The sequence below is a fragment of the Globicephala melas genome, chromosome 13 (assembly GCF_963455315.2).
Source record: "Globicephala melas chromosome 13, mGloMel1.2, whole genome shotgun sequence".
NCBI classification, from domain to species: Eukaryota; Metazoa; Chordata; class Mammalia; order Artiodactyla; family Delphinidae; genus Globicephala; species Globicephala melas.
In genome coordinates this window covers 45,187,596-45,210,264 of record NC_083326.1, presented here as the reverse complement: position 1 = coordinate 45,210,264, position 22,669 = coordinate 45,187,596, and the positions used below count along the sequence as shown (strand labels likewise).

Here is a 22,669-nt window from a genome sequence, read left to right as displayed (position 1 = left end):
CTTGTCCTGCTATAACCATGGGAATCACTTCCTGTGAAGCTAAGAACAGATATGCTTTCAAGTTTGTTCTTATTCATTCAGGTAGCTCACTGACCCAACTTTAGCCACTCTACTTTTGATGTACCTGACATCGCTACCCTAAGTCAATTCCTTCTTGCCCCACTGCTTGTATAACCGTTCTGTAGTGGCTTGCCACCAAGCTGGTCCCCGATGATTCTTCCTTCTGGTCTTCACATTCTTGCAGAGTCCCCTCCTACAATTTACCAAAGTTCACTTATGTGACCAATAGAATATGGCAGAAGCGATGAATGTCCCTTCTAGATTAGGTTATAAAGGTCACCAGGTCACCGCTTCCACCTTGGAGTCTTTCTCTCTCTCTGCCATGTCTTAAGGACATTCAGGCAGTCCTATGAGAGAGCAACATGGAGAGGAACTAAGATTTCCAGTTAGTGAAGAATTAAGGAGTCCATCCAACAGCCATGTGAATCTGCCTTCTTAAGAGCGGGTTCTCAAGACTTCAGAAGATGCACTCTCAGCCAACATCTTGACTGCAACTCATAAGGGACTCTTAGTCAGAACGACCTAACTAAACTGCACCCAAATTTGTAATCTATAGAAATATGAGAGAATTAATGTTTGTTGTTTCAAGCCATTAGGTTGGGTAGTTTGTAATACAGCAATAGATAACTAAAACATAGCTTATGTCTTAGGCCCAGTACATTATATAACAACATAGTTCCCTTATTAAATAAAGTAGAGAGCATAGATGTGTTTTATTACTCATTCTGTCTTCATTTTCTTGTTTTCTTTCCTCCCAACTTGGAAAAACACATAAGCACATCAGATCTTCCATTCAGAGTTTCTTTAATACCTGTTCCCATCCCTAAGGCTCTGAAACTGATCTGATTATATTGCAACATAGTATTGATCTACTAATCCAGATCCCATACTAAAACAGACATGAGAATGTATTATTTGATATCAAAGGGGAATAATCCTCAAACATTCTCAATATTTGGAAATTAAGGTCACTTCCCCAAAGGATGGAATGAAGAGATGCCATACTTGTTAATGCCTATCCTTGGACATGGCACACATGTTCTATTGGCCTAAACAAGTCACACAAACTCATCATCAGTGGGAGGAGGGGAGTAAAGAGTTGATGAATAATAATGTGATCAATCACAATAATTAAATTCACATTCTAAGATCATAGTTGAAAGAACATAAAAAAATTCTAAACATATTGTAGTTCTTTCTCATCACCTTTCTCACCATGTTCTTTTTCTCTACTCTTCTTTATCCCTTAGATTAATGCTTTTAATAACTGCCATAGGGCTTCCCTGGTGGCGCAGTGGTTGAGAGTCCGTCTGCCGATGCAGGGGACACGGGTTCATGCCCTGGTCCGGGAAGGTCCCACATGCCGCGGAGCGGCTGGGCCCGTGAGCCATGGCCGCTGCGCCTGCGCGTCCGGAGCCTGTGCTCCGCAACGGGAGAGGCCACAGCAGTGAGAGGCCCGCGTACCGCAAAAAACAAACAAAACAAAACAAAAAACAATAAAAAACCTGCCTTAAGCTATGCTCTCCTGTATAATCCATTTGTTATTGAATTATATTTCTTCTCTTCTCTGACTTAAGTAGCTTATTATAACTAGTTATTTCAAATCATAAAATATTTTGTGTTTTTATATCGTATTAACTTTAAACAGATATATATTAACTTCTGTCTTTTCTCATTTTCTTGCAGTGATTCCCTTTCTCCATAACTGAAAATAAAAAGCAAGTTACCATCTTCAATTTAGGTCTCCAAATCTTGATTAATATTGCAAGCAATTATTGGGACAGTCATCTAAGTCATATACTAATGCAAACATGAGAACCTCTTTTTTTGTTATATAATCAGAATAACCTATAAATAAGTTCTGCTCTCTATATGGAAATTAAATTTACCTTCCTAAATAAAATGTACTTCTATCTGGGATTTTTCCCAGTGAATATAACAAAAGCCCTGTAAGTAGAATTGGAAAAAACATTTAAATATATGTGTACTGGGACATGAACTGATGTCTTATGAGATTAGGTAACTAGTCCATGGTCAAGTAACAAAGCACAATTCACATCCAACCTTTTAGCTCTAGATGCTACCAATACTGTGTAGTATATTTTCTGTCTCCCTCTCTTCCTCCTTCTTCATGCCTTTCTTATATTTTTTCTTTCCTTCTTGTCTCCTCTATCTCCTTTTAAAAAACATTCATTGGCTACTGTGGAGATTTTTAAAGTAACAACAAATTAAAAGAATATAAAGAGGCTCATATATCTCTACATATGTATCTCTATATACCACAACACATCGTCATTAATATTAGAATGTCAATTAGTTCTTCACACTATCTCCATCTGTGAGATCAGAGGCATAGAGATAATAGTAGAGGTTCTATAATGGGGATGAGATGGCAGTAAGAAAAGTGGGGGTAAGTAAACAAATAAACATTTCGTCCACTTTACATTTTTCCTCGGCTTCCCAAGCACATGCATTCTGTTGCTGCATGAAGATTATTTTACCACCAAACTGCATTTGCAAAAATACTTTTGAAAGGGTTAAATACAGCCCTTTGCCAGTGAGTGATTCCTGGGAATTTTAATAAGCCTGAGTTCCTGCAATTCAGCAGATAACAGTCACCAGGATTGCTGTGCATACAGAACTGCATAGTGTCATGTTTTCACGGCTGCACAGTTCTAGTAGAAATTGCTCCTGGAATGACCCAGCCTCATATGCGACAGATCCATGGGATGTTGAAGGAGCCACTACAATGCTGAGATTCTTGCTGAACCCGTAACTTTCAGCTGATTGTGAAACCAACTGAACTGGAAGGATGACAGTCTGACTGAAGACTTGTCAGTCTCCATCAAATGGTTACCTGGGATGACAAGTGTCCCTCTGAGATGGAAGTTGTATGTCCTCCAGCATGCCAGAACTATCGCTCCATTTAGAGTCCCTGTGTGTGTAGGTAGTAGAAGAATCACTTCATCATGCACACAGTGCAGAGTCACAAATAAGGTCATTTTGGTGCACAGCGTTCCAACGTCCAGAGTGATTAACTCCACATGCCATGGCTGAGCGCTGGGACTGTGTTCAAGTGAGGTGAGGTATCCAGCCTTAAAGAGTACAATTGCTTGACTTTTTATTATAAATACAATGAAAAAAGTAATAGTTTTTGCTACATGGCATGGAAGTGCTTCCACTCAGGAAATGAATTTTTATGTGTTGGATCTCTTACGAATTCTGTGTGATTTTGGTCCCAGGAGTAGAAGAAAAACTGCTCTTTTTGTACTACTAAGTGATGGAATGTGTAGCCTAAACAGATGGAAACAGCTTGACTTTAGCATAAGTGTTAGAATATGTAGTTAAAGTGTAGGAATCCACAAGGCACAACTAACAGAAAGTCTATATCATTTAAAAGGCTTATCGAGTTTACATTGACATAGAGATTGAGACACTGCTGCATGAAGCTTTATTGAAAAATTTTTGTATGAAATTAATAGAGAATTTCAAATATCTTTACCTGAAATGACAAATAAATCTTTAAACACGTTGGAGTAGATATACAAAGTGGTTTTCGTGGAACTTTGTGCTTTGTCAAGTATCTACACGTTCTATACAGAAAGGCTTTCATACACACACACACACAAACTCAACAAATAAAATGTACATATTCTATCACATTTCTAATTGCCTTCAAATCATCAGGGGCAAGGAACTTGCTTGAGCTATCTTGGATTTCTGAGGTGGAAACATTGGTGTTTTAAAGTCAGACGTCTCAATGGTGTGGGTGTGTATATATGGAGGATATTACTTTTAACTTCCACTAACCTCTTTCAGACAGTTCACAAAATAGTTTTTTATATGGATATATATATTTGGTTACATATCCAAATATATATATCTATATATATTTGGTTACAAATTATATCAATTTCTACTTTAAGGACTGCCACCAGCAAAAGACTTAGAGTGGGCTACTGTATCGACATATTTCAGGGCAATTTCTAGTCTTAGGGTGTTCTGAGGAAACAGTGTTACCCAAACTTACACTTCTCATTGGCCAATGTATTCTATATTATGGATCTATATTTCATTTTACTGCTTCCCCTACAGAGAAAATTCAATCTTAAAAGGTAGTATAATACAAAACTAAGAGTAAGACTTTTTTACCAAATTCAGAGAAAGAAAAATGTATAACTCCCCTATACTATCCTATATATACCACATATGCGTTCTAAGTAGATGTTTTATATGGAATGTCTTCTTAATGAATCATAATTATAAAATTTCTGTTAAATATTTGCAGTATATACTTATGTTTTCTCACAAGACACAGTATACATGATATAAATTAAATTTTTGTTTGATATTTCCCAGTGTCCCACTGATATCATTATCTTTTTTTTTATATATAAATTAATTTTTTTTGGCCGTGTTGGGTCTTTGTTTCTGTGCGAGGGCTTTCTCCAGTTGCGGCGAGCGTGGGCCACTCTTCATCGTGGTGCGTGGGCCTCTCACAGGCTCCAGACGTGCAGGCTCAGTAGTTGTGGCTCACAGGCCTAGCTGCTCCGCAGCATGTGGGATCTTCCCAGACCAGGGCTCAAACCCATGACCCCTGCATTGGCAGGCAGATTCTCAACCACTGCGCCACCAGGGAAGCCCTGATATCATTATCTTATACCTTTTCATTATAAAAATAAATTGATCATGTAGTGTCAAAATGTTTGTGTTACTTATCCAACTACTTTTAGTATATAAAAAAATAGATTTCAAAAGTACTTAATATAATCTAAGAGAATCTAATTGCTAAAAATTTATATTTAGGGAAGTATTTTATTTCTGAGAAACTAATCTTATTTAGAGTTTGGGTAAATGCATAATAAATCAAGTTTTAAAACCGATTAGAATATTGGATTTACATAAGAACTGATCACTTGATTATCATAGTCTGCCTTGAATATTCATTATATACATTCATTAAATCTACATCTAGCTTACGCTATACTAGCAATAGCTGACCACAGATTCAGTTTCTTTTGCATTGAAGATAAAAATCTTAGCTTGATATGAACTTTTTCCCCATAAATACCTTTGGCTTACCTTGGCATTTATGCAGCAGCTGGAGACCATTATTCAGTGACACATTCTATCCCACTGACATTATCACTCAAAGATGGTCGATTTCCCAGAGAGCCACAGACAAGTAACAATCAATCACACAACGACAACCGCTAGCAAAGTCACATTCCTTGCAAAAAGAAAGGGTAAGGAAAACACAAATGTGCTAATGCATATTTAAATTTCATATTTAGCTCCTAAAGAAGGGATGAATTGTAGCGTATCGTCATATTAACAATGTCATGATGTTTAATCCGTGCCAGGTTTTTCAGTGACATATATAAATAGCAAAATGAGTTTAAATGCTTTGCTTTGTGGTTGTAGAATACAGACAGGCCAGATGCTTTGGGAAAGGCTGCAGTGGTTGTAATATAGGAGTGGAAATGAGTGGAAAGCTTTGAAGTTAGTCAAGTAAAGCTAGATATGGATCAGACTAGGCTTGGGGGATAGTTAAAGGTAAGTAGAAAGCAGGTTGGAAGAAGTGGCAGGTATCAGGGGTCAATGAACTCACCACTAGGATCAAATAAGGCTGAAGTGCAACAGGAGGTAAAGAATAGAGTCAGGATCCAGGCCACTGGGCTTGAAACAGTTTTAGATAGAGGCAGCCCAACTTTCTACAGAAAATTTTTAAGAAGGCATTTCCCTGGACATTGTGAGAATTTCTACATAATGAGCTCCCGGCTCATTCAATGGGTCAAACCCTCTCTCTCTACCTCTCTTTTGGTGAAACATTGCTATGTGTCAGTTCAAGTCTTTGAGGAGCCTTGAAATTACCTTTCTTTCCCCCAAAGATGTTTAGTTTCTGTGTCAGAAGTTGGAATTGTATCTTGTGACCTGATCTGGAATTCCACTGGCCTATCTGTGTCATGTGGGTAAAGCAAGCTGACTTATCCTCCTCTTCACCTCTCCTTATGGCAGTGGAGGGTCACAAGTTATTAAATCTTTTCACACAACTCCAGGTTCCTCACCCATTTCTCCAGTAAGAAAACCAGGACTCAGCAAAATCAAAAAGCTTAAGCCATGTCTGAGCTCATTAATAAGTAAGCTGATACTAGAGGCCTGGTCTCGGGATGCTTAGGCCCGTGACCTTTCTACTTTATCAAATGGCCTCTCCAAAAACTCTGTTTTACTCAATGCAGAACAGAGACCCAGCTAGTCACAAGGCACTTGACAAAGGTAGTATGGAATTCAACTGTGAAAACGTTTCCTGGGAAATAGTTATCTTACTCTTTATAATGGAAATGGAAGGCTATCAAGCTTGATTAGCTGAATAAAGAAATTGAATTATCACAAAGTCCTCCCATTGCTATCCACATAATTGTCAAGAGTTCAAAATGTCAGACCATATTGCTATGTTCCACGTTACATTTAGGGCTGAATGAGCTTTTTATATCTATTAAGATGCATATAATTTTCATTCGCCTTTAAAGAGCTTCTAAAGAAACTGGCAGCACTTTATAGAATTAGTAATGTTTACCAATAAAATAAGCACAATGATATACATATATAAAATTAATAACACAGAGATATTAAAGTTCTTAGACAATTTGTCTAAACTTTTTAGAACTCTGTTTCTTATTATATAAAGAATGGGAGAATTGGATGAGAACTGAGTACGAGTTACGACAGAGATGCTAGTTCCAGATTTCCTGGTTCAAACCCTGGTTCTGCCACTTATTAGATATGTGTCCTTCAGTACATTTTCTGTGCATTTATCTTTCTGAATGTAAAATAGAGCTAATTATAGACTCTAGCTCAGAGTTGTTCTGAAAATAAAATGAGTTAACATATGAAAACCACTTAGAACAGTGATTGGCTTATAGTAAGTGTTTTATTGTTGTAGTTAACTCTAATATACATTCTAGATCTATAATTTGGAAATTCTATACATGTATCCTTTATGGTGATTTTTCTTGAAAAATATGAATTTTATAGTAACTAGAGGATATTATTTGTACTTTTTAGAAGCAGAACAGCTCATTTATTCATGGTTTCTATAACAAGAATTCATTACATTCTACTTGACCATAAATCTGTATAACTTTAAATCAGTAATGACCAACCACCCAGAACAGATAGATATCTGACACTCTGCCCACCCTACCATTGGATTTCTAAGGCAGAGACTCTCACTGATGATGGATGGGATTTGAGTACCCTCATGAAGGTGGAATTTGATACAATTTGGAGATGATTCTGATATACCTCTCTACCAAAGAAGTGAGTATGATACTAACTATACTTGAGAATCACTGCTTCAGAGCTATTGGCAAAACCAAATGCAAGCAGAATATGTCCAAACTATGTCCTCACTTAGCTAGTTTAATAAAAAACAAAAATTCAATAAGTAGATATGATATGTCTTTCCTCCTCTCAATACTGTTTGGAGTAGGTAGAGAAGGAGCCACTGAAGTGAGCCACTTGACAAGGGACCAGTGGCTTTAGGATGGACATGATGATGAGATATGGGGTTGTTAAAAATGCCCAGTCAGGGGGCTTCCCTGGTGGCGCAGTGGTTGAGAGTCCGCCTGCCGATGCAGGGGATGCGGGTTCGTGCCCCGGTCCGGGAAGATCCCACATGCCGCGGAGTGGCTGGGCCCGTGAGCCATGGCCGCTGAGCCTGCGCGTCCGGAGCCTGTGCTCCGCAACGGGAGAGGCCACAGCAGTGAGAGGCCCGCGTATCGCAAAAAAAAAAAAAAAAAAAAAAATCCCCAGTAAGCAAGGTACTTCCCATAACTTCTCACCAGACCTGGTCAATATATCTATTACAACAAGACATCTTGATTTATACTTAATTTCATTTTGCAGGTGCTTTGACCTGCCTAATACTCTACCCCATTGTCACAAGTCTTTTCTCTATTATCTCACACGTTTCTGGGCAACTGGCCAACGTCAATCATCAACAAGTGTTGATAGAGCATCCAGGTGGAGCCAGGCGCTGCAGTGAGCACTAGAAACACAATTAGAAAAAGACATTGTGTCTCCTTAAAGAACAAACAGTCTTACTTGGGTTACCGGCAAGTTAACAGTCAATTAAAATACATTACAATAAGTGTTGTGTTGCTATTTCTGAATCAGAAATACCTTATTGAGGTTTTGATATTTAACCTGGAACTAAAAGATAGGGTAGGGGAAGTACCTTCTAGACACCGGGGACAGTAGTGTAGAATCTCTGAAGCAATATTAAGTATACAATTTAGAGAATAGCCAGTAATTTAGTATGTCTGCAGCTTAGAATACAGAGTGAGGTTTAACAAGGAGACTACAGAGCCAAGATCAGGAAGGGCTTTAAAAGCCATCATGAGGAGTTTGGAAAATTTCCCAAATACAAAGAAGTTTAATAGGGTGATTGATATAATCAGATCTGCATTTTAGAAGTATAATTCTGGTTGCCATGGAAAGGTTGAAGGACAAGACACTAGACTGTGATATTTGTTAGAAAAGTATTTCATTCATTGGTAGAAAACAGAAATTGGTGGCTGAATCTGAAGGTGTAGTTGTGCTAATAGAGATGAATGAATTGAATGAAACAGAAATAGTAAGAGAATAGGGTTGACAGGACATAAGGAAGAGAGAAATCAAATGGGTCACCCAGATCTCTTGCTTGAACAACTGAATGGAAGTTGGGGTCATTACTGACTTAGGAGACAAGACAGGTTTCTGAGGAAGAAGAGGAGAAAGAGCCTGCACACACTGGTTAAAGGAGGGACTGAAAAATTAAGATAAAGAGACAGCATGTTGAAATGCTGAATGGAAGGAACTAGAGATTAAGATGTTTCTAATACAGGAGAAAGAAGGAATATTAATTGCAGTATGTTGCTTACAAAGGAAAGAAATTTTTTTTATGTTGTTTGATTTTTTATTTTTACAGGAAAGAAAATTTTGACAGAAGAAATGGTGACATGATGAATATACATGCATGAAAATTGGTAAGTGAAGTGAGAAGTAAGTAACGTCCTTTTCTGATGGTCCTATCTTCTTTGTCGGTTAAGAGACTATGATATCGGCTGTAAGGAAGGAGGTGGTAGAGTAGGATATTTAACAAAGTGGAGATAATTTGGAACAGCCACTGTGGAAGCATGAAATAGAGCAAAAGAAAGCCAGTGATTGAAGAGACATGGCAGGTTGCTTGGGTCCCAGCCTGACACTAAGATTAGCACTGAAGGCCCAGTTCGAACTGGAAACCATGAATTTGTAACACGTCCAATTCTCAAGGTTGTGCAATTTTTTTTCTCTAGGCTTATTCAGCATCCCTTGTATAACAGTTGAGAAACAGACTATTTGAATTTTCCAGCATTGTGATTTTTGCCAACTGAGTACAGCGGAAGGATGAAGATTCAACAAAGAACACTGTCAAGGGAGTGACTGAAGTGGTGGAGAGTAAAATCTAGGCTTCTAAGGCAAGGAAAAGTAAATAGTGGAGATTTAGAGACCCTTTTAATAAACAGCTGTATTTGAGGAAAATCATGTTATAGAAATTAAAGGAAAGAAGGCTGTGATCAGAGAAGAATACTTGAGTTTGGGATTTTTGAGTTAATGAATCCTGAACATTTTACTTAAAATAGAGTTTGGTGATTGAATGCTGCCGTATGTACAAATGGTTATTGTACAATGCAAAATAAAATCTCATACTGGCAATGTTTTTAACAATGTACTGATATAATCTAATAAAACAAACACCATCTAAAAATTAAGCAGGAGATCAATGCTTCTATGATGTTGAAAGATGAGAAACCTGGTGAGGCCAAGCCAATTCTTCTAGCAATCTCATTTTCCAATCCTAATGCCATTTACATTTTTACGTTTCATAGTATTTTGCCAAATGCAAAAATGAAAATGTCAAGTTCCAACTGTCTTCTTCAAGGGATTGCTAAGCATTTCTTTTAGGATAGATAGATTAATAGATAGGTAGGAGAGCTCAGGTTGACTCAGTTCAGCTGCACAATACAGGTGTGTGGTTTCCGCCATCACCACATGGCTAAGTGTCCAGGGGCCCACTTTATTTGAGGGGGTTAGCCTAAAATAGGTTGTAAGGGGTTGTATCCACAGGGATAAACCATGTGGAGATTGAGCAAAGGGAAGTATTTATTGACAAAAAGTAAAAATCAAAATTAACAAATGCGGAAAAGAATAAAGAGAGAAATAAAGCTCAAGTACAAATCCATTTTGACATCTATTCTTCTCTAAATAATACGTATATGCAGACACACACCAAAATATCTTATAAAACTTGATATTATACATTTTGTTCTGAAACTTGCCTTTTTAACTAACAAAGGGGATATTGAATATTAATAAATATTTACCTATATAATTATTTTAGTGGCAGCAAAAAATTCCATAATAAGACTGTAAGTTTATTTTTTATTTTCTTCTTATATCTAATCAGTTTTCTACTAAGAAAACTTTAATTTCATTGATTATTACACACTTATGAGGATTTATATATGATAAGGATGATGCTTTACATCAATGGGGAAACAAATATTATATAGCATCCATTAGTGGGGTTACTGGATATGTACTTTAAAAATAGTGATATTCTTATCATATTTTGCATAATGATAAATTGTGCATGGACCAAATAACCAAATATTAAAAATTAAATAACTATAGAATAGAATAATAAATGGAAGCTCTGTTTTTTAAAATCTTGACTTGGGAGATCCTTCTTGAGCAGGGCTCAAAGTGCAAAACCTAGGAAGGAAATGCCTTGGCTATATGAGCTTTAAACTCCCATAATATCTTTTAAGTCACCACATCTTTATTAATGTATTTTAATTCATTCAGGGCGAATTCTTCCACATTAGTCTTCATTTTCACAAACCTTCTTTGCTCTTCTCAGACATTTACTGTTCTACATAGACATTAGAATTATTTGGATAATCTCTGATCCTTGCTACCCCCGAAAGAAGTCTATTGAGGTCTGAGTTGGCAATGCATCATGGTTATGGCTTAATTGGTGTAGAATGGTCACCTTTGCAAAATTGAAATTTCCATCCTGTAAATTGTCTTTGCCTTTGCAAGTGATTATGCTTTATTAATAACCCTTAAAGAACATTAATATGCAAATATATAACCACTGTTTAATCAAATAAAATACAGTTTATTTAGGTGAAACTCAAATAAGTTTTCAGGCCCTTTGCAATAACCAGAGTACCCTTAGTGGTCCACATCCTGCAGGTTGGGAACAATTGCATCGGAGAAGAATCTGTTTTTTGTTTGGCGGGTTGCACTTTATATGGGGATGGGAGAGGGATGAGGTCCAGTGTGCCCCTGAGCCTTTGTTTAAATGCTTGGCCTTGAGGGATTTCCCTCCTTGAAGAGATGGTTTAATCCAGCTCATGTCAGGTTTGAGTTTTGATACAACAGAGATTAAAAGATGCCTTTCCAAATCTAGAAGTTAATGATTTTATGTTTATATTTCATCTATCTATTATCTTTCTATCTATCGATCATCTATCTACCTACCTATCATCTATCATCTATTTATCTTCTATCATCTATCTATTCATAATGGAGAATTTAGAAAAAAGAAAATTCAACTGCCACTTGTATAATGACATTCAATTTTATTAGTTTAAATACCTTTTCAGTAAATGAGAATTCTCACTAATACCATTTTCCATAGTTGAAACAGTGCAGAATAAACACAGTGCTCTGATATTTCTTTGCAACCTGCCTCCTCATAGAGAATGGAAGTTATCATTAGTAAGTGATTTCAAATTATGCTTCCAGGTAGTAATGTTCTAACTAATTTGTTTTCAGAACAAAATAATTCTCTAATCATTGTTATGAAGTTTTATGTTTTTCATAAGTGTATTTTTTCCATGATCAAGAAGAATGATTAATTCAAAATTTATTTTAACTGCTTTTCATTAAACCATAACTGAGTTTCACTGGCTTAAATTTGATAGTTTTCCAATCTAAGTGTGTTTTAGGTTGGTGCCAGGACTGATTCAATTGCTTCTTTTCTATATTCATAGGTTTCATAAAAAGTTCATTTTATGTTAGCTAGGGCTTTTCTAACTAGTGAGGATTATAGCATTTATCACAAGGGTGCCAAGATTTATTATAAGAAAAAAGAAAATAATTCGTAAATTTTACAGTTGAAATGACTATATTTAGAATGCTTAATAAGGGCACTTAAGAGACAACAGTGTTTGTTGATTCTTATGCTAATTAGCCAATTTGCTGTTGCTTTTCTTAATTGTGAAAGGTGGTTTTAGTGCAGAGTTCTGTGCTGTGATTTATAAAACGTTAAGACCTTAACATATGTCAGTGCTTTCAGTGGAATTGGGACATTTTCTTCTGCACAAACGCTTTCATATCAGAGAAGGTGCGAAACTCATCATGCTATTTATTTATTGGAGGGTAGCTTTCACGGAAGATATTGGAGATAGGAGGACCTATGCCTTTCCTAATGTGTCTCATTGTTTGCAAGGAAGACTGACTGTATTGCCATTATCATTCTGGTCACATCATAGAGAGAGCTTGGAATTTTAATAACTGTCCTATTCAGTGAATTATAGTCGTTTGATGTAGCAATTTGACAGTATTGTGTTTAGCTGGTTAGTGGCTACCCCGTCCCCTTTGTGTTCTAATAAGGCTGCTCTGTCCAGGCCTGTAGGCATCTTGGATGCTGTACAAAGAGGTAACCGAAATGATGAAGTGTTGTATATTATTTATAGCCTCAATTTGCTGAACTAGCTTGTTTTGTGTTGGTTTTGAGCAAAAGGAAAGATCAGGCAACTCTAAATGATTTCTATTTGTGTCCTCTGGGTATGGTGCTCAGTTCACTGCACCCTCTAATTTAAAAGATGGCATTACTTCTCAGATGCAAGTGATTGTGCCAGAACCTGGCTTGAGCCAGCTGCAGAACTAAATGAGGATTTGAAAAAGCTGGTGCATGTCCCTAAATGCTTTAACGTACTACCAGGGAGTACTTTTGGCAAAGGGAGGGGAAGAATTCAGTCCACAATTTCATTAATCATTTCAACTTCAACAGAAGCAACTGCTATATTTATTACTCTAAGAAAATTAGTAAAACTTCTCTTAAATCATTTTCTAAGTGACCTTTATATCAGACTCTAGCCTAATGGTAGCATGTTTGTTCTTTTAGATTTTTTTTATTAGAATAAACACAAGAATGTATTTTTTCTTCTCTCCATCCATCCAACCCTCCAACCATCCATTCTTCTATCCATCTATTCATACCTCCATTTATCTAACTAACCAATGTCAATTGAATGTTTACTAGACATCATTTACCTGTCTGTGCAATATTTAATAGTCATTATTTGACAGGCAGTATGCTTAGTGCTGGGAATACAAGGATGAGTGAAACCTTTGTGAAAGTAGTGGCTGAACCACATGCTAACAGACCACTACAAGACAACATGGTAAGTGATTTGACAGTGGTAGGGAAATGAGGCCATAAGGCTTGTTATGAACTGCACACTGCACAGAAGGCCAATAAATCGAGAGATGAGCTGTTGGGGCAAGGAATAGCGGCTTTATTCAGAAAGCCAGCAGACCGAGAAGATGGTGGACTAGTGTCCCAAAGAACCATTTTCTCTGAATTAGAATTCAGACTTCTTTTATACGAAAAGGGGAGGGGATGTGGTAGGTTCTTGAAGACTTCTTGGTGTTAGAATCCTTTGTTCTTGCAGATGTCCACCTAGGTCAGGTCAAGATGTTCCTGTAAAACCTCCAACAAGACAAATATTATTCTCTGTTCTGCAACTTTTTATCTCTATATGAATGAAGAAGTGTTACACTTTAAAGGTCAGAACGTTGAGAATGGATTACCCTGTATAGTTTAGGCTATACACAACATTCTTATTTTAGAGCAAAAGCAATAGAATACAAAGGTTAAAGTAAAAGGAACAGATACAATATGGAGTCAGATTTGCTCTTCCCTATTACAGGTTCATAATAAAGGACCTTGAAGCCAACCAGCCAATGTGGAAGAGAATATGAAATTCATCTTGTCTTATACGTGTAAAAAGAAAACAAAAGATATTTCTGAGATTGTCTTTTGTGTTTCTAAGGATGACTGATTCTCAATATAAGTTTAAATAAATGTGCTTTCTAACCTCAACTGCAAAAGGAAAGTAGACACTCTGGAGTTAATACAGTTACTGAATATTCAGTAAGTATTCAGTTGTGATGAGGTGATCATTATTGAAATGATAATTTGATATGCTAATGGCAGCTTCTGTGGTAAATCCTTTATATTCACCATCTTATTTAATCCACACAACAACTCTATGTGGTAGGAACTAACAGATTACAATTTTATGGACTATGGACATTGAGCCCTGGATATGTGTATTAACTACTCAGAGTCCCATGGCTATGGGCTGCAGTGTTGGGCTCCATCCCAGCTGTCTTCCTCCAGAGCCCCAGGTTTAACAGACATGATGTTACCTACACTGGGTCAGGTTCTGTGCTGGACACCAGAGTTGTGAGTGATAAAATTCCAGGAGACTACAGTAGAGAATTTGGGAACAATCTTTCAACTTTAAGGAGTGTCTAAAAGATTTGGTGAGGGCTTCCCTGGTGGCGCAGTGGTTGAGAGTCCGCCTGCCGATGCAGATGACACGGGTTCGTGCCCCGGTCCGGGAAGATCCCTCGTGCCGCGGAGCGGCTGGGCCCGTGCGCCATGGCCGCTGAGCCTGCACGTCCGGAGCCTGTGCTCCGCAACGGGAGAGGCCACAGCAGTGAGAGGCCCGCGTACCGCAAAAAAAAAAAAAAAAAAAAAAAAAAAAGACTTGGTGAGCAGTGCCTATCCATATTTGAGGATGTTAAAATACTCTGCAATTGCATGGTAAACAGTGCGGATACGTTTGCCTTTGGGGGTTATGCTTAATGGTTCCTTATGTGTCCTCTGGGTATTCGTCACTATAGGACAGTGTACACTTCTCTGGAATCTTCTAGAGCTAAGAATCTCAGGAAAGAAAAAATAGAGTTTGGTGACAGAATTAGTGACCAGCAGTGGTTACAGCTGTCCTTTCTGTTAACTGTGGTTAATGGTTTGATGCTGATACCTAGGATAATAGAATGCATTTTTATGAGGGTACTTTGTGACCCACTAGAATGAATCCAATGACATCACACTAAATATTGTTATTCCCTTATGTTTTGGGGTGAAGGCTAGACCAAAATGGCTTCGAGGTGAGACCTCATAATGGCAAAGCCACAGTCTTACTTCACTAATAATTTTAGCAGATAGGAGTTATTTAGTATAAAATGCAGTGCCTCCCTGCTGAATATAATGGAGAAAGATTTCATGTTTTTCTAAGGTCTACAGCTAGTTTAGCTTTTAGAGGAACATCAACATAACTACAGATGTGCTGCTTTTTTTTTAATAGAAAGTATACCAAAGCTTAAAAGATGTCATAAGTTTTGTAGCTGCTTGCCTAAGGAAATCATGTGTATGATTTTAGATATTATGAAAAGAAGGCTTCTTGGACCAGGCCTGACCATTCTCATTATATCTCTTGTCTCTATCTACAAGATGCCAAACCTTCTCAATCCATCTTCCATTCATTTAGCCTCTTTTATTTTTTTCCACCTCTTTGTATCTTTGTGCCACACTTTGTATACTTTCTTAGGTCATTCTTCCCGTAGATTGATTTTGACATCTCTGTCTTGTTTGCTTTCTAACCCTTTGTTGAATTTTTAATTTTGGTATTTTATTTTTCTCCAATGAAGACATTATCTTTGGTTTTATTCAGATCTATTTGGTCATTTTTATAATCCCTCATTTACTTTTTAGTTCCTCTCTTTTTTAACATAATACATGTATTATTATATATTTTTTCTGCTCATTCTAATATCTGAAACCTTAGGTCTTATTCCGTTGTTTCTAGCTTATGGTATTTGGTTGCTTTGTGTGTTTTCATTGTTATTTTTGGCTGTGTGATGATGTTCATTGGACCATATCTCTTGCTGGGAGGGAAACTGTGTGTAATTGTGGGACTCACAAGGAGTTTTTACGGGATGCAGAATTTTATTTCTTAAGATATATTATGTGTACTTTGGCAGTTTGTTATTGTATATGATATATTACTTTGAAATATTTTAGAAGATTAAAGTAGGTGCATTTTTATGTCCCTCTGATTATTTCTAGAATTCTTAATAGCTAGAAATGAGCATTTAGACCTACTAGATATTTGGTTTTTCAGAGATCCATTCGATTGCTTCCTCTGAAAGTATTTATTCACACAATGAACATTTATGGAAATCATCATGAAACAGAATGGTGACTGTGTTGCTTCATTTGATAACCAAACTGGGTGACTGCCTAGTAGATTTTTTAATAATCTGAGTTCATTCAGTCAGCAATGGAATTCGAACAGAGACTTACTGAGGGCAGGTCTGAAATGAGCCAAAAGAATCAGTCTGCACGAAGGGCTTAATTTTGAAATTAAATAAGTTTTCTAAGGTAATGGAGTAGAAGCATATCTGTGATAATGTGAAACCAAGAACCAAGAGATTATCAAGCGGAATAGGTGAAGGCAAAGTAGGACAGGAAGGAAAAAAAGTGAAGGCAGAGAATGGAGGGGTTCAGAAATGGAGCTTCTGATCTATCCCTCCCCTCACGTTCATGAACACACACACACTACTATGTATAAGGTAGATAACCAACAAGGACCTACCATATAGCACAGGGAACTCTACTCAATATTCTATGATAACCTATATGAGAAAAGAATCTAAAAATGAATGAATATATGTACATGTATAACTGAATCACTTTGCCGTACACCTGAAACTAACACAACATTGTAAATCAGGTATACTCCAATAAAATTTAAAAAAAAGAAAAGAAATGGAGTGGCTTGAATACATGTCATAGAAACAAATGTTGATGACTTTACTGGTTCTGCTGTTTATGAAACACATCATTTTTTAATTTTTACAAAGGCACACCCTGTGTTTTATTTATTTATTCATTTTTTTATTTTTAAAGTTTTACACTATTGTCTGGAGTTGGGTGAAGGAGTAACTATACAAAAGTTAGTTGTGTAAGATAATGCTGCCTCAGGGAACCCAGAACTTAGTGATGATAAAATGTTAAGTCAGGAGGCAGTGATTAAGGTAAAAAGAAGTAATATATATCGCACCTGGATGTATGAAGCGTACACACAAAAACACATACACACACACACACACTTTTTTTTACAGACTATACCTTTAGTTCTCTTTTGAGTGGGAAACAGTTTTTAGGATTTATTAATTACAATCCTTTATCATACAAATGATAAAACAAAGAAGTTAAATTATTTCCTTACAGTCAGAAACATGGCCATGATTCAAATTTTCAGAATCCTGGCTTCATAGTTACTCTATTATGTCATTTTTCCTCATTTGGTAAGTTGAAATCTGCACATTGGTTGGATGAAAGGGGAGAAGGCAACAAACATTGCTGTAATATTAGATAATATATAAGATACATGCGTGAGCACGTCATTCACAGAGTATTAGCTACATCCTTTTGTAACTCATTTTGTTCCCAAGTACACATGTTAATAGACTCCAAAATTTATTTTATAACATCTCCAAAGTTCTTCTCAAAGCTACACTTATTGCTGTTATATCACACTTCCAGAATTAACCACTTAACCCCAGACACCAAAGTTTAAAATGAACAGAGCATGCAAAGAGTTTGCAAATGAATAGAGATTACAAAAAAGGATTGATAAACACATATTCTCTTGCTGCCACTGTGGGAGTCCATCTGCTGGAATGGCAAGCCACCTACTTAGGAGGTCAACCTGCGTCCATGAGAGTGTCCTTGCATGGGTAGCCCTGCTAAACTTGGCCTCTTTATTGTCTACTGGGCGAGAAATATCCATTTAGTGTTATATACCTCTTCATAAAGATTAGTACAATTTAAAACATGTCAATTAATTGATATATCTAAGCTTTTAAAATATTTCTATATGATTACGATTTCTATTTTAATTTACTATTTATTTTGTTCCACAAACAGTACAAAGATTTATGAATTGGAAGAAATAAAAAAATTAGTTAAGACACATCTTATTGAAGAGTTTAGAGACAAAAGGGCAAGAAAAAGATATAAGTAACCACAACACTATGAGAAGTGTTATTCAAAGGTATAGACTAGTGCTGTGGGAATACATGTTCGGGAGTGATTACCTCTCCCTGTGAAAGTTAGTTGGGGCTTCACAAAGGAAAAAGCCATGAAAAGAATATTGAAAGAAAAGTAGTAGCTGGCAAGGTTTGAGGAATGTAAAAAAGCGGACCATGCAGAGATCAAAAGACATAAGAGAAAACATGAAATATTCGAGAATTGTGGGAGATTTAGTGCAGCTGGAGCATCTAGGATGCAGAGGCCGGACAGCAGGGAGGGACTGGTGGACAGAAAAGCTGGAAGGTGAGCTAGAGGCAGCTCTTCCTCCTTTTAAGGAGGTTGGATACCATTCTCCAAGAAACAAAGGGAAAAAAAGTTATCAGCTGTTTTATACAGTGAGTACTGAGATCCAATTTGTGTTTCAGAAAAATAACCTGAAAAAAAAAAAAAAACAGAAACATAACCTGGTTTTGTTAGGGAAGAGGGATCAGGAAAAGGAGAAGGTGAAGCAGTGCTTGCTAAGTACAACCCCTCTCCAACAGTAATCACTTGCCTCTACCCCAAGCAAACCAGAGAACCAAGTAAACTTGGTGCTTGTTACACTTCACTTCTTCCACAAATGCAGCCTCAAGACATTTGCCAAGCCCCGCCCTTCCAAAGGGATTTCCGCTCTTAACTCCCTCTGTATCTGGAGCTACCAAAATGAAACCAAACCAAAATACCACTTAGAATACCACCGAAGTCATCTAAAGCAGAAATGATAGGCATTGCCATCAGCTGGTGGCTGCTTAGATGGTAGATAGTAAACAGTAAACAGAAGACACTAGAATAAGAAACACAGTTGGTAGAGCATCTTTAAGAATGAAAGAAATAAGCTTGGCTGTGAGTGGACCATTTGCATTTGTCCATAGATGAAAATTGTGAGTGGATGTTTTCATGCCACACTTTCCACAGAAGCCAGGATACCTTGCATTATCCTACGAATTCCATGATTGCTTTTCAGAGAATAAGTTGATTTCTTTGTTACCCAGACATATTATTAAAGATTATGACGATCTGTTTAAGAACAATCCATGGTGCATTTTTTGCTATGAAACAATACAGCACCCTTCACATTGTCAGTTATGTACATCTTCTATGAACATTCTGAATTGAGATTATGGTTCTATGGACTGCTAGTAAAACTTGGGCCCTCCTCTATGACTCCATATACCGCCTGCTAAGGGAGGTTGCAAAGTTGACCAATGAAATGACAAGGTCCTGATTCAGTAGGACAACAATGCTCAATGCTTTTTAAATCATCAGTACATATTACATATCTCATTTTTCTCAAGATATACCAAATAATAAAGTAAATTAAAATAAAACCATTTTATTTACAGGAATTAAAAAATAACAACAAAACTTTATTTTACCAGAGTGAGGATTACAAGAGACCTAAAAGCAATTCTATATTTTGACTCATCTAAATATATATTTAATCTATATCAACTTGTGTTCAATTGTCTAGGAAATTGTTCAATTGTCTAGGAAAAAAGAAAAAGACAGAAATTTGTTTTTTTAAAGAAGATTTTAGTCAGTATGTTGAGAGAGCCAAAATTACCTACAAGGCTTTCACCCCATGTATGCTTCTGGCTGACTCTCTATCCTTCAGATTTCAGCTCAAAATCACCTCCTCAGAGAGGTTTCATTGAGTTTTCCATCAAATGCAGCCAATTCTTCTCACTCCCATATTACCCCTCCTCCAGATCCTTCCTTCCTAGCACACGTCACAAACTGACATCATACTGTTTATTTATTTGTTTAACTGTCCAGTGTTTGTCCTAGAATATCAGCTCTAACAGGACCTGGCCACCAGCTCTCGGTGCCTAAGTCCTTGTCTGGGAGTGTGGAGACTGACGTAATATACATGGAAAGGATAGAGGAATGAATGAATAACTTAGACATACATGTGAAGAAAGGAAGCACCTGAAGATGGGACTAGTTTTCAGGATGGCAATTTAAATCAGGAAAAAATGTTCCATCTGTCTTCTGCTGCCTGTTAAGCATCTATAGAGAGGAGAAAGAAGCCTACCAGCAGTTACCTAGAGAAAAAGGAAATATGGATTTTCCTCGTTAGCATTAAATTAGAACTTTGTGACAGAGAGCTGCAGGAAATGCCATATCAGGAAAGAGATATTAGCCCTATTATGTAAGTGAATTACTCTGTCACATGGAGGGCACTGACAGATGGTGGTATAAATCACCCTTACAGCATTCTTAACTGAGGGATTTAATATAAACCTTTGTTGGAAATCAGTAAAATTCCGACACAAGGCTCCAGGGAACAATTAACAATTGCAATGAAATCACAGAAACTCTAGCATACCAAACCAAGAACACTCACACTTATAGCCTACACAAGGAGAGAAACAGACCAGCAATATTTTGCATCAAAGGATTTATTCTTAGACTGTCTGGGGGCAGAATCTGTCACAGTTTTGAGGGTCAATCAGACATTTTGATTTCTGGCCGGCCCACAGTCTCTTACTACCCAGTGCTGTCTGAGCAATGTTACCCGTCAACAGTGAGACCAACCATCTGGCTATTTCCTTCCACATCCTTTGAAATAACCACAATCGCCACTACTCATTCTCCCTTTATATTTCCTGTTTTTACAGTTTTTTATTGTTTAAGCTTTAATCTCAATTTCTAATTTTGTGTTCATGTTGGATTGTTAGTTTTCATTTCACGTCCCTTAAACCTAGAATATTGTTTGGGTACTTCTTTTCTGAATCATTGGCCTCTGCACTCCCCTGTTCTCTTTCCAACCCCGCTCACCCTGGAAATACACACACTGGGCTATCTCTCTAGAAATCAGAGCTATTTTGCCTCTATTTTGAGCTGTATCCTAAATTGTTCCATATTCTTTCAAGTTTCTTTTTTTTAATCTTTAGGTCATCTTTCTCCAGTACTATCATTATTCTCTCTCTCTGAATAATAATTTCCTTTCCATAGTGGTCAGCTGTCTAAACCTTGTGTGTATCTGTGGTGGTGGGTGTGCTCGCTTGCATATTTTCCAGGCATTAACCCTAATCCCTGAATTTCTGACTTGATATTTTCTTTTCACAGGTAAATACAGGGATCTTAAATAATCAATTGAAAAGCAAATTGACTATGATCTTAGATGTTCTGCAGACACAATTCTGAACTCTTGGTAGTTAATCAAGTTAACTGAATATATGATTTTCAAAACTATTTCACCTTTCAAAACCATAGGACAAATAACCGCTTAGAAAAGGAAAAATGATACTTTGACTAGTTACGAAAACACATGTAATCTCCTAAAATTATAAACACAGTCACAAACATAGCCATGGCTGGTTTTTAGATTAGTTGTGATAAAACTGTATATCACCTATATGCAAAATAAATATACGGTAATGAAATTTCACAAAAATATAGTATTTTTGGTGTTTTGAGATCTAGTTATCCTAATTTTGTAGGTGAAGAAACTAAGACCCAGAGGGGCTAAATCTCTCAGCAAAGCCCAGATCTTCTCTAAGTCCTGTGTTCATTACACTTTTCATTTTAGGACTTTGAACAATCTACAATCATGACTGATACTGCCTTTAAAAATGTGGGCAAAACCCAAGTGATGCTAAAAACCTACTCCTTATCTACCCACAGTCAGTGGTCCCTACTTTGTTTTAGAAGTGGGCAGGGACCGTAATTCTGTGTAGTGACTCTACTCACGTTCTTTCCTATGTGTGGGTGTCGGCAGTCTCCTGTGAGACGCATTATGTGCCATCTGTGGATTCCCCCCCACTCCTCCGGACCCTCATACTGAGACAATGATGTAAGAGGTGGAAACAGGAAGATAATGCATCAGATTCTTCTTCCTGCATTGGGGGATATGGGCTTTATTATTATAAAGACTCATAAAACACAGTTGGGTAGAAGGAATCACTCCCTGTAGGTCTGCTTGGAAAATCATCTTTGTGGTTAGATAATTTGTTTAAGCATATTTTCTTTCTTCTTTTCTTCCTTCCACAAAGGCTTATCAAACACTATACGACAAGGATTGTGTGAGGCGTTGGGAAAACAAAAAGGAATAAAACCACATTATCTTCAAGGAACTCTTGTCGGGGTAGAGGAGGGCAGTAAATAAATACACAATAATAATACCGTGAAGTAAGTATTATGATGATGGAAAGCACATCCGCACTATAGATACATAACAGGGGCACCTAATCCAGAAAAGAAGGTCAAGAAATTTTTCTCTGGAGTCTCAACACCTGAGCTAAGTCAGTCTCCCAGGATTCTCATCTCAGTAAAGAAAGGCTAAGAGCCATCCTAGATAATTACATCATTAGAGCCCACACGGGCCATGGAAATGACTTTGGATTTTGTAGGCTGTGT

At 37.0% G+C, this 22,669-nt stretch overlaps 1 long non-coding RNA gene across 1 annotated transcript; it reads left to right on the top strand.

The window, feature by feature from the left end:
- The first annotated feature begins 1,481 nt into the window (after positions 1 to 1,481).
- On the top strand, positions 1,482 to 9,795 carry LOC132598354 (uncharacterized). Its single transcript, XR_009566440.1, has 3 exons — positions 1,482 to 3,141; positions 9,032 to 9,089; positions 9,399 to 9,795. It is a non-coding gene; the product is annotated as an uncharacterized lncRNA (long non-coding RNA).
- Positions 9,796 to 22,669: the final 12,874 nt, after the last annotated feature.